The following is a 12,979-nucleotide window of genomic DNA, read 5'->3' as shown; positions in this document are numbered from 1 at the left end:
TAAGCGCTGGCAGAAGTCAGTGCTCCTTTGCTGAGCCCTCCCCACACAGAGCAGTCAGGCAGTACCATATCTGAGTCTCCATAAGCCTGAGTCACACTGTTTTTTGCTCCACCACTGTGATATTCTGAGGCTCAGCCCCATCCAACTTTTGGGCCTACCCAAGCTGTTCCCAGTGTCTTTTCCATATGAATGGACTGTCTTGGCTCATGATGTCGACTTTCCTAAAATCTCTCAAACAAGCAGCATCAGGCCTCTGCATACCTTGTACCTCTTGAGAAATGGCCCCACACCGAGCACTAGCAGCAGCCTGGCCTCTTCTGGGCAACTCCAAGCCCAGCACAAGTAGCAGCCATCAGTAGATATGGTCAGGGGAAAGGCACTGGATCTGAGCAGGGCAAAGGCTTTGGCTGACCTCGTCCTGCACCTCCCAGGAGGCCTTAGAGCCAGAAAACCTGGTGGATAGCTTCAGACCACACTGCCACACAGACCAAAATATAAAAACATATTTTGTTTTTATATGGAATATAAAAAGCAAAATAAAAGAACAAACAAAACAGAAACAGACTCATAGACACAGAAAACGTTTTGTCAGTTGCCTGATGGAAGAGGGGTTGGTGGGTGGGCAAAAGAATTTAAGGGATTGAGAAGTACCACTCAACAAACTCCATGGGCAACACACTCAAGGGGTAGACTCAGTGGATACTTTAGTCCCACCAAAGTGAGTTCTGCTCTACAGGGTCAGCCCTGCACAGAAGACCCTCCATGGTAAGTGTCACCAGTCCTCTGAGCCTTTTGACATAGGGGTAAATCCCTCCCATTGACATGCCAACAGCAATCAAGGCTCAACTACAGCAGGATGGTGTACACAGCCTACAGCGGGGGAGTGCAGTTGGAGCACCCAGCTTGGGTGATCAGAGAAGCTGCACCACTGGACCTTAAAGGACACCAACTATATAAGGCCACTCTACCAAGTCTGGAACATGAAGCAGCTCTACCTAAAACACAGAAACAAACAGAGGGAGGCGGCCAAAATGAGAAGACGAAGAAACACATCCTAGATGAAAAAACATAATAGAACTTAAAAAAAAAAAAAAAACCACACAGACAAAATGGAGTCAAGGAGTCTACCAGGTATACAGTTCAAAACACTGGTCATAAGCTCAATAAACTTAGTAGGCGAGTTTGGTGAGAATTTCAACAAAAAGATAGGAAACATAAAAGTGGAGCTAAAAATATAGAAAAAGAACGAGTCAGAAATGAAAAATATATTAACTAAAATTTACAGGGAATCAGGGAGGGAGTAGAAGAAGCAGAGGATCAAATCAGAAATTTGGAAGATAAAGTAATAGAAAACACCCAATCAGAACAACAAAAAGAAAAAAAGATTAAAAAACAATGAGGATAATTTAAGAAGACTCTTGGACAACCTTAAGTGTACCAACATTCACAGCATGGGGGTGCCACGAGGAGAAGAGAGAGCAAGAAATTAAAAGCCAATTTGAAAAAATAATGATGAAAAACTCCGAATCTGGTAAAAGAAATAGATATACAAGTCCAGGAAGAACAGAAAATCCTGGCACCTCTAAGAGACTTACTCCAAAGCACATCATAATTGAAAGGGCAAAGGTTAAAGACAAAGAGAAATGAAAGAAGAGAAAAGCAGATAATTAACTACAAGGGAACTCCCATAAGTCTGTCAGCTGATTTCTTAACAGAGGCTTTGCAGGCCAAGAAGGGATTGTTATAAAATATTCAAAGTGATAAAAAGCAAGGACCTACAACCAAAATTACTCTCTTCTGAAAAGCTATCATTTAGGATAGAAGGACAGATAAAAGTCTTCCCAGATAGAAAAAGCAAAAGGAGTTAATCGCCATCATTATCAATACAACAAGAAATGTTAAAAAGTTTTCTGTAAGAAAAAGAATAAAAAAACTAAGATAAAAAATATGAATGATAAAATTGCAAAAAAATACATATCTATGAACAATGACTTAAATGCAAATAGATTAAACAAGAGACATACGGTGGCTGAATGGACAGCAAAATAAGACACATATGCTGTCTACAAGAGACTCACTTCAGACTGAAAGACACACACAGGGTAAAAGTAAAGGAATGGAAAAAATATTTTATAAAAATGAAAACTGAAAAAAATAAAAGCTAGGGTAACAATTCTTATACTATACAAAATAGACTTCAAAACAAAAGCTATAAGAGGCAAAGAAGGGCCCAGCTATTCCACTTCTGGGCTTTATCTGAAGAAACTCAAAACACTAAATTGAAAAAAAAACCGTATACATCCATATGTGTATTGCAGCTTTATATACAATAGCTAAACTATGGAAGCGCCCGAACTTCCCATCAATAATGAATGAATAAGGAAGAAGATGTGCATATAAACAATGGAATATGAATCAGCAATAATAAAGAATTAAATCTTGATATCTGCAACAACATGGGTAGACATAGAGGGTATTGTGCTGAGTGAAACAAGTCAGACAGAGGAAGACTAATGCCAAATGGTTTCACTTATAGATGGAATATAAAAAACAAAAGAACAAACAAAACAGAAACAGACTCATAGACACAGAAAACATATTGTCAGTTGCCTGATGGAAGAGGGGTTGGTGGGTGGGCGAAAAAATTTAAGGGATTGAGAAGCACAGCTTGGTAGTTACAGAATCGTCATGGGAATGTAAATTACAGCATAAAAAATATAGTCAACAATATTGTAATAACTATGTATGGTACTATATGGGTACTAGATGTATCTGGGTGATCACTTTGTGAGTTATATAAATGTCTAATCATGGGATCGTACAACTGAAACTAATATAATATTGTATGTCAACAGTAATTTAAAAATAAAAAAAATTTAAAAAAACAAGTATTTGGCATACAACAATGCTTTGTAATTAATGTTTACTATGAATATTACATTTCTTATTTGCTATTTTATTTACCAATAGATGAAAAAACATAAAACATAAAAAGATCTCACACCAAAGAAAACAAAAAAAACATATTTATGGTTTCCATAGGTAATACATATACTTTTTTATCTATCTGAACTCAATTCTAATCCATTAGAAATTCCTGTTGAGTCAACATTCATGATGTATCCAGAATTCAAATAAATCAGATACTATGACTTTGTATTCAAAATCTGACAGCAGCTTCCCATTTGTCTTAGAATAAACACTGATTCCCACGATAGCCAAGGATACCCTCCCAAGATGTCTGTAGGGCCTCACTATCCAGCCCCTCCTTCATATCATTTCTGCTGTTGTCCTCATGCTCACTCTACTCCACACAAACTCTCTTTTGCTCCTTATTAAACACTCCAGGGAATGCTTTGTTCTTGAGTCTTGCTTTGACTCCTCCCTCTGTCTGGAATGTTCTTCCTGTAGGCATGCTGTAATGCTGAATTCCCCATCTCCTTCACTTTTTTATCCAAATGTCACATTATTGATACAGCAAACAGAGCATCCTTATTAAAATTGCACCTCTTTCCCCTTCCCAGCCCGACACACTTGGCACTCATAACTCCCCTTACTCCTGTCTGCATTTTGGTTTTCATTTTTTTCCACAGAACTTACCCCCTTTTAACATACTATGTGATTTTCTTATAATAAATGTTTATTATTATCTTCTATTTCCATAAAAATATAAGCTTCATGAGGGTTGGGTGCCTTGTTTGGTTCACTGATTTCAAGCAATAAGAGCAGTGGTTTGCACATGATAGATAGGTGGCAAAAAAATATTGGTAGCTGAGTGAACCAACACCAAACTGAGCATAACGTGAAAGTTTCCTTTAAAAAAGCAAAACTTTTATTTAGCAGTTAATTATGCCATCATGGAAAATCAACTTCTATTAAAAGAGATAAAAGCTAATAGTAAATAAAGCCCAAATTATGAGGTATAAAGGCAGAATGAGGGAGTTCATATTCATGCAAGATTCTACATTTGGATAAAGGAAGGTCAATTATTTCAAGCTAATAAGGAAATCATGCTCTCAGAAGCCCTGAGACTGTAGCAGTGTTTAGATCTATACTTTAATATTTAATTTCATATATTTCCTGAAGGAAACTGATTAATAATTGCAACCAGTGAAGCATGTACTTTAAAAGACTGACCTCTGCAAGCTGTTGTTTTTTGAAGATGAAAATAGTGCCTTTTTCCTTACAAAACAAGTCACTGGTGTGAGATCTTCCTAACTTCACTGAGCTGAAAATAAATTGAGGCAAAATATGAAAGATAACTAATTAGCCACATGCTTTGCAGTTTTGTTTTGTTTTTTTCTGAGGCAACAACAAAGTGGTCTGGCACACATTTGGATAATTTGAGTTGATCTTAATAAAATATTAATTTGAAATTATTATGCTTTTCAAAATTCCCTTCTCTTTCAACTAATTTACTTAAACCCTCAATATATCATCAAATCTCAATGTCTAGCTAATATACATTTATCAAAGAAGAATCGAGATCATAAACCCAACATCGAATGCCATGTCTACTGTGGCAGTCCCTCATCATACTCAGGTGTGTCCAGTCAGGAGCTCCAGTTTGGGAAATGTTTGGGAAACGAGCAGCTACAGGTTACCCACAGAAAGTATAGCCCTTTGAGGACAATGAATAACTGAAATCTGATGAAGTAGAGATGTTTCAGGAGAAATACAAATGCATTGTTTAATTCAGTTCTGTCTTTTGTCTGCCATACAATCCTGGGCCTCATTACAGACTTCTTCCCTTTTCAATCTTTAAATTCTTCATGGAAATCAATAACTCCAAACCAAGAGATTTGGAATATAGTCAAATTTCCTATAAACATATTAATATTATTAATAAAACAAAATGACAAAGAGAAATTAGAAAACTGGATGCTAATGAAAATTGAAATATTGTGTAGAGAGCTTATATACATGAGGGAAGACTAAATTTATAAATTTTATTAACAAAAATGCTGTCAAATGTTCTTAAACTTACAATCAGATTTCCACTAGCAGAGAAAATTAACTTTCAGAATAAAAAAGATAATTGGTCATTTCCAAGTTTACTAAGAATCACTTTAAACAGATTTTAAAAATTTAAGCCAAGGATACATAATTGGTTTCATTCAATGTAGTAATTTGGCTTTCATACAGAAAAAAAAAAAAAATTAGACTGTCAAGAAATAACCTGAAACCCAAGAAACTTACACTAAAAATAAAAACTCTCTACCCTATTTTTAACTAGCAATTAGAAGTTTCACTGCTAACAATAAAAATTGTCTCTGGTTATGCAAGAGGAATCTGAAAAGCAAAATATAATTATTAAACATTAAGGAATCCTCAGCCTTTACATTCTGGAAATTTCTTTCCCTGGAGCTGGTGAGCGGAAATAGCCAAAGCTGAAAGGCTTTGGGGCAAATGAACCTTGACATGGCACTATAATCTGAGACCAGTCACAGTGGAAGATGAGCAGTGCATTCAGACATCTAGATGTGACATTCCTGGTGATGGCTTGCCTGACTGAGCTATTATCAAATAAAACAACTATCCCAGACCTTTTACACTCTGGCAACAAAGACCCTAGAGGAACTTAAGCCATTAGAGCCGGTATTTGTCAAGATTTATATAGCCCTTGCCTGGTCACCTTGATAGGACAATAATATAGAAATATTTAGCTTTTAACACTGTGTCCTCATTGCTACTTTTTCCTTTTGAAAATGTTTATGAAATTAATTGATAACAGTTTTCTGAAACTAACTGAAACTGCAAGCTGAGTCTCTGGGTTTTCTTCTGCGAACCAAACCTATAGCTAGTTAGTAATTAAAATGACATTACTAAAATTTTGCAAGGAAACCTCTCCCCCAACTATTTAAGTAAGTTTAACCATGAAAAACATGGAAGTTCTCATTGGGAGGAAGGCCTGTTTCAATCATTTCTGAGTTGTTTTTTTTTAAAGTTATGCATGTCTTATGTAAAACTGAACCCTATATTATGTTATTAACCAATATCATCCCAATAAATTAAAAAAAGAAAAAGAAAAATCTTGTTTATTTTATCCATATTTCCTTTTTTGTATACTTTTTCTGTTGTTTATATAAATTTATTGATTCATGCAAATACTTAGATTCCTATGTCATTGAGAAGTAATTGAATAAATCTCAAAAGCATCAGTCTCCAAAGTCACGTGTACTCACCCAAAAATAAAAAAATAAATAAATAATAAAATTATGCATGTCCTAACATTTCCCATATAGGCAATTCCTCCTCAACACCTACTTTAGAGCAATTATTAAAACTTCAGGATGGTAGTGGTGAGATATTGCAATGATGAAAATATCATAAGAGAAAAAAAAACATCAGTCTCAAAATTATCTGTCAGCTCTACCCCACAGAAGTTCCTATATAGACCCTCTTTGTCTTTTTTCAAAGGAAACAGAAGAGCAGCCATTATATTCAGCCAGAACGGAATAAGAGAACCCCTGCTGCCTTTATTCTTTTGGTTCACTTTGCTTGACACCACAAAAAATAAACTTGGCAGCATGGCATCAGGCACACTTGGGTTTGAATCCTAAATTCTGTTATTTATGACTGACCTAAAAATATCCCTTTACTCCTATGAATCTTGGATTTCTCACCTGCAGCAACCATGTGGTAACCACCTCGCAGATTTGCTAAGCTGGTATGAGGCAATGAATTATAAACATATGCTTGGTATATAACATGCATTCAGTAACTGTTGACTACACTGTCTTAGAAATTGTAATAATGCCTTGCAGTTATATACCAGATTTTGAATTCTTAAGGTGCTTTCAAACATACTATCTAACTTCTTAGAAGGAAAAAAGACGGGGAGGAAGGCAGAGATCGATGAGGTTAAAAACTATAGTCTCACAATTTAATTTAATAGATGAGAAAACATGACCAAAATGTTGGTTGCTACCCAACATCACAGAGTCATGACAATTACTCTATTTGGGGAATAATTTGGCCCAATATGTTCTTTTAACAAATGAATAAACAAAAATTTAAAGGACTTCAAATGAGAACCAAACTGGTTTGCTTTTTTCTAGGACAGCTGTCTTCTAACTACTCCACATTGTTTTCATACAAGCAGGGTTCCAGCTGGGAGCAAGAGCAGCCCCATAGAGTGGAGTTATTCCACTGAAAGCTTGGGAAAGAAATATTTACCTATTCTGTGGTAGTACAGAGTTTTTCTCAAAATACCAAACCCTGATTGCTTTCCACATCCACACAAAGATTGTATTACAGGCTCTAAGAGTTGAAAAAGTGACTTTATAAAGAAAAAACAACAAAACAAAACACACAGACACGATTTTACAAAATGGTAATAATTTGTTAGGTCAATGTGGTACTCGAAACCTCTTACAACCACATCAAAATTGTGATAAGCTACAAAACAACAACGATACCTAGCTCAATATGAGTCCTATAACTAAGGATATAAGGAAGCCACATAGATACTGGTAGAAGGGGCAGAAACACAGATGGGCTGGTCTCACACTGCCGTGAATTTCCCCCTGAAAGAGTATGGGGGACCTAGTCCCACATCAGAACCCTTGGCCCAGGGTTAGTGCTGGAAAGAGAAGTCTGCACAACTTCTGGCTGTAAAAACCAGCAGGGTTTGTGGCTGAATGGGACAGAGGTTTCTGGAGCCCCAGCCATTCCTATAAAATGGCTGCATGTGGAATTACTTAGACTCACTCATTCTGAGCTCCAGCATTGGGGCAGCAGCTTGAAAGGCACCAGGGACATGGAGGAACTGAATTGTTCGCCATCAGGGTGAGAACTGGAGAGGCAGCTTTCTACAGGACATAAGTGCTGGCAGATGTCACTCTTCCTTTGCTGAGTCCTCCCCTCACAGAGGAGGCGGGCAATGCCATATCTGAGTACCCATCAATCTGGCTATCACTGTTGGCGCTGTGCTGGTGATTCCCTGAACCCTTCCCCACCTAACTTGCAGACCTACCCAAGCCCTAACCAGCAGCATTTCCATACAAATGACCTTTTTTGTCTCATGCTGTGGACTTTCCTAAAATCTCTTGGATAAGCAGCATCTGGCCTTTCACTGCTTGCTAATTGACCCCAGGCCTGGCACTAGAGGAAGCAAGACTATGTTCACAGCTTGGCTTCTCCTGGGCACCTGCAAGCCCAGCACAAGTAGTAGCCATCTTCATATCACTCTGTAGCTCACGCCAGGTGGCCCTCCCTGGTCAGGGCACAGCTGGTGGCCTCCTGGGAGGCCCCACGGCCAGTGCACCCAGTGGAAAGCTTCAGACCATACCAAATTATAACTCAACCACCTCCACGAGTGACATATTCAAGGGGTGGACCTGGTAGGCACCAAAGCCCCACTAAAGGAAGTTCTACTCTGTGTGGTTGGCCGCTGCACAGTGACTCTTCCACTGCAGTTGCCCCTGGTCTTCACAGCTAATCAGCCTGGGGTGTCAATCCTTTCCAGTGATGCCAAAGCAATCGAGGCTCAACTACAACAGGTACATACAGTCCATACAGGAGCTCACCTGGAGTGCCCAGCTTGGCTGACTGGGGAGACTGTGCCACAGGGCCCTACAGGACACCTACTACATAAGGCCACTCTACCAAGTCTGGGAGACACAGCAGTACCACCTACTAGATAGAAAAAAAAAAAAAAACAACAGGGAAGTAGCCAAAATTAGGAGACAGGTCCCAAATGAAAGTATAGGAGAAATCTCCAGAAAAAGAAATAGAATGAAAGTAAGCAAACTACCAGATACAAGGTTCAAAACAATGGTTATAAGGATGCTCAAAGAACTTGCTGAGAACTTCAGCAGCATAAAAAAGGAAATGCAGCTCTCACTTTGGTAGCACATACACTAAAATGGGAAGAATACAAAGAAGAGTAGCATGGCCCTTGCCCAAGGATGACACACAAATTGGTGAAGTGTTCCATATTTTTACACATCTCCAAAGAGGATATACAGGTGGCCCAGAGACATATGGGAAAATACTCAGTGTCGCTAATCATCCGAGAGATGCAAATTAAAACTACAATGAGGTATCACCTCACACCTGCCAGAATGACTACCATCAATAAATCTATAACAAGTGCTGGCGAGGATGTGAAGAAAAGGGAACCCTCATGCCTTGGTGGTGGGAATGTGGACTGTTGCAGCCATTGTGGAAAATAGTATGTAGTTTCCTCAAAAAAATTAAAAAAGGAACTGCCTTTAAACCCAGTGATCCTACTTCTAGAAATATAGCCTAAGAATCCTGAAACACCAATTGGAAAGAATATATGCACCCCTATGTTCATAGCAGCATTATTTATAAGAGCCAAGATCTGGAAACAGCCCAAGTGCCCATCTGTAGATAAAAAATGATGTGGTACATTTACACAATGGAATACTACACAGTTGTAATAAAGAAGGAATTCTTACCCTTTGTGACAGCATGGATGGACCTGGAGATTATTAGGCTAAGAAGAATAAGCCAGTCACAGAAAGACAAATACATATGATCTCACTCATATGTGGCATCTAATGAACAAAATAAACTGATGAACAAGATAGGACCAGCGGCAGGAGATGCATGGAACAGACTGACAGATCTCAGGGAGAGAGGAGAAGGGGGAGCCTGAAAGAAATTAGCCAAAGCATTTTTATACATATAGGCATTGCACATGAACACAGACAACAATGTGGAGAAGGCCAGGGGGGCTAGGTGGAGGGAGATAAGAAGGGGGAAATGGGAGACATTTGCAATAGTGTCAACTATTAAAAATGACTTGAAAACCATAAAAAATCAGAAATAACCATAAAAATAATCAGAACTGAAGGATATACTAAATGAAGAATATATTAGAGGGAATCAAGAGAGGAGTTGATGAAGCTGAGAATCAAACCAGTCATTTGGATTATAAGGAAGCAGAGAACACCCAATCAGAAAAGCAAAAGAAAAAAGAATACAAAAATAATGAGGATAGTATAAAGAGCCTCTGGGATAGCTTTAAGCACAGCGACATTAGCATCATGGGGGTGCCAGAAAGAGAAGAGAGGGAGTAAAATATTGAAAACCCATTTGAAAGTATAATAACAGAAAACTTCCCAAACCCAGTGAAGAAAACAGAATAGAAGCCCAGGAAATGAAGAGAGTCTACACAAGATGAACTCAAAGAGGCCCACACCAAGACACATCATAACTAAAATTTTAAAGGTTAAAAATAGAGAAGAAGCAAGAGAAAAGAAGTTGTTTACCTACAAGGGAACTGCCATAAGACTGTCAGCTGATTTCTCAATAGAAACTTTGCAGGCCTGAATAGATTGGCATGAAATAATTCAAAATGATGAAAAACAAAAACCTACTCTACCCAGCAGAGCTATCATTTAAAATTGAAGGACACATAAGAGCTTTCCACACAAGAATAAGCTAGAGTTCATCACAACTGAACCAGTATTACAAGAAATGTTAAAGGGTCTTCTTTAAGAAGAAAAAGAAAAATAAGATAAAAAAATAAGTAAAATGACATTAAATACAAATCTATGAAGAATTAGTTTAAATGAAAATGATTAAATGCTCCAATAAAAACATATATGGTGACTGAATAGTTAGCAAAACAAGACCTTTACATATGTGGTCTATAAGAGACTCACTTCACATCAAAAACACCCACACACTGAAATTAAAATCATGGAAAAGATATTTCATGAAAATGGAAACAAAACAAAACAACAAAAGCTGATTTAGAAGTCAACACTTATATCAGACAAAATAGACTTTAAAACAAGGCTATATGAAAAGAAAAAGAAGGACCCAGCAAATCCACTTTTGGGTATTTATCTGAAGAAACCCAAAACACTAAATCTAAAAGACATATACATCATCTATATATTTATTGCCTCATTATTTACATTAGCTAACATATGGAACCAAACTGAGTATCTATCAGTTGATGAATGGATAGAAAAAACAAGCGGTGCATATATACAATGGAATGTTATTCAGCCAAAAAAGAAATGAAATCTTTCCATTGTCAACAACATGGTGGGACACAGAGGATATTATGCTAAGCGATATCAATGAGACAAAGAGAGACAAATGCTATGTAATTTCACTGATATGTGGAATCTAAAATAAATAAATAAATGAAAAGGCAGAACAGAAATAGACTCATAGATACAGAAAATATTTTGATGGTTGTCAGATGGAACAGGGGTCAGGGGATTGGTGAAAAAAAGTGAAGGGATTAAGAAGTACAAATTAGTAGCTACAGAATAGTCACAGAGTTGTAAAGTATAGGGAATATATTCAGTAATATTAAAATAACTATAAGGGTGTCAGATGGGTATTAGATTTATCATGGTGATCACTTCATAAGTTATATAAATGTCTAATCATGGGGCTGTACACCTGAAAGTAATATAATATTGTATATTGACTGTAATTGAAAAGTTAAAAAAAGTACAAAAACTAGTCTAAAATAAGGCTAGATGACCAACACAGAACTTAACCCACATGACATTTTTACACTTACTTAAGTTTTAAACACATTTAAAAAATAATATCTGCTTTACTGGTACACTAATCATACACTCAGTTGGCCAAGTGGATAATCTAGCTCTCCCCACACATTTGTCTTCACTTGCTGCACACCCTGACTGCACAGTGGGAAACTGAGCTAATTAATTCTTTTTCTTTCCTTAGTGCCACTATTTGTTCCAGTTATACTTTCTGCTTCTGATTCCAAAAAAATAAGGATTCCTAACTTTCCAATCCTGGGCCATTTCCAGATTAATAAACTTGCTGCCTCACTGAAAGAGGATTTCAAAAGATAATATCTTGAAGGCATAAAGTTATCTATGGTGCATAGAAATCCTGTGTCTCACTGTAGTTATTACATTGTAAATTCTCAGTAGCAGGAAGGCACGTAATCTCTTGGAATTGGAAGTCTGGATTCAGTGCAGAAAAATTACATGAGAAAGGAATATAAAATTTAGTTAGGTGGAGTTACATTTAACACCTCACATCCCCTCGTTTGCCTCCCTCAAAAATAGTAATTCTAAATAAAAATATCTTGGATTCAGCCTTAGGCCCAACACCTTGCTTTTAAATACAACTCCAGGATTTCTTATCTTTCTGTGGGGCTGTGTGATTCACCACAATGTTTTTTGCTAACTGAAATCATCTCTACTTTAATTCACAGTTGTCTAAAATTGCTTATGAGAAAGGACACAGTTGTCAAACCCATGCAATCCTTCTTATAGATCACCTTCTTTTGCAATTTGAACATTTTAAGTGAATATTGGAATAATAATTTTAAATTTCTATTACACAGTTTCATTTTTTCTTATTTAAATTATTACAAAGTTCTACATTCTTTCAATTATATTTATAAGTCATTTTTAACACATACATGATTTTTTTAGATAGAGGGAAAGGGAGGGAAAACAAGGAAGAGAAACACCAATGTGAGAGAGAAACATCCATCAGTTGCCTCTTGTATGCACACCTATAGGGTACTGAACCCACAATTCAGTCATCAAACCAGAAACCTTTTGCTTTGCGGGACAACACCCAACCAGCTGTGCCACAACAGTCAGGGGAACAAATGCATGGTTCTTTACCTAAAGATCTGTTTTTCATACTTCCAGAATTTTTCATTAATATTATTCATGAAGTTCTATATAGAATATGTGTATCCTGTTTCAAAAATCTCATTTATCTTTTCTTATATATGCATTTTCCAATTCATTCTTTTCAATAGCCTTAACCACACACATCAAAAAGTATTAAGCACAAATGAAGGTCAGCATTTTTCTCTGAATTAATTCCCTACAGTGACGCACCTCTGCCTTTACCTTTATCAGGAGAAGGTAGTATTGTTTAGGGCAATGACTAAAACCTTGACTGCAATAAATGCAAACACATATCTTCATCTTCTGTCCTCTCTGAGCAGAAATTGAAAAGAGGAAAAGGAGATCTAGCTAATACA

General features: G+C 37.0%; 1 protein-coding gene and 1 non-coding gene across 2 annotated transcripts in view; one reads left to right on the top strand and one right to left on the bottom strand.

Moving 5' to 3' along the window:
• KCND2 (potassium voltage-gated channel subfamily D member 2) overlaps positions 1-12,979 on the bottom strand; it is a 526,970-nt gene that overhangs the window by 410,058 nt on the left and 103,933 nt on the right. The gene's annotated exons all lie outside the window — the stretch shown is intronic.
• On the top strand, positions 8,841-8,947 carry LOC129063627 (U6 spliceosomal RNA). Its single transcript, XR_008528395.1, has one exon. It is a non-coding gene; the product is annotated as a U6 spliceosomal RNA (small nuclear RNA).

The sequence above is a fragment of the Pteronotus mesoamericanus genome, unplaced genomic scaffold (assembly GCF_021234165.1).
Source record: "Pteronotus mesoamericanus isolate MK-2021 breed Mesoamerican mustached bat unplaced genomic scaffold, CSHL_Meso_final scaffold_85, whole genome shotgun sequence".
Lineage (NCBI taxonomy): Eukaryota > Metazoa > Chordata > Mammalia > Chiroptera > Mormoopidae > Pteronotus > Pteronotus mesoamericanus.
This window is presented reverse-complemented; position numbering and strand designations above follow the sequence as displayed.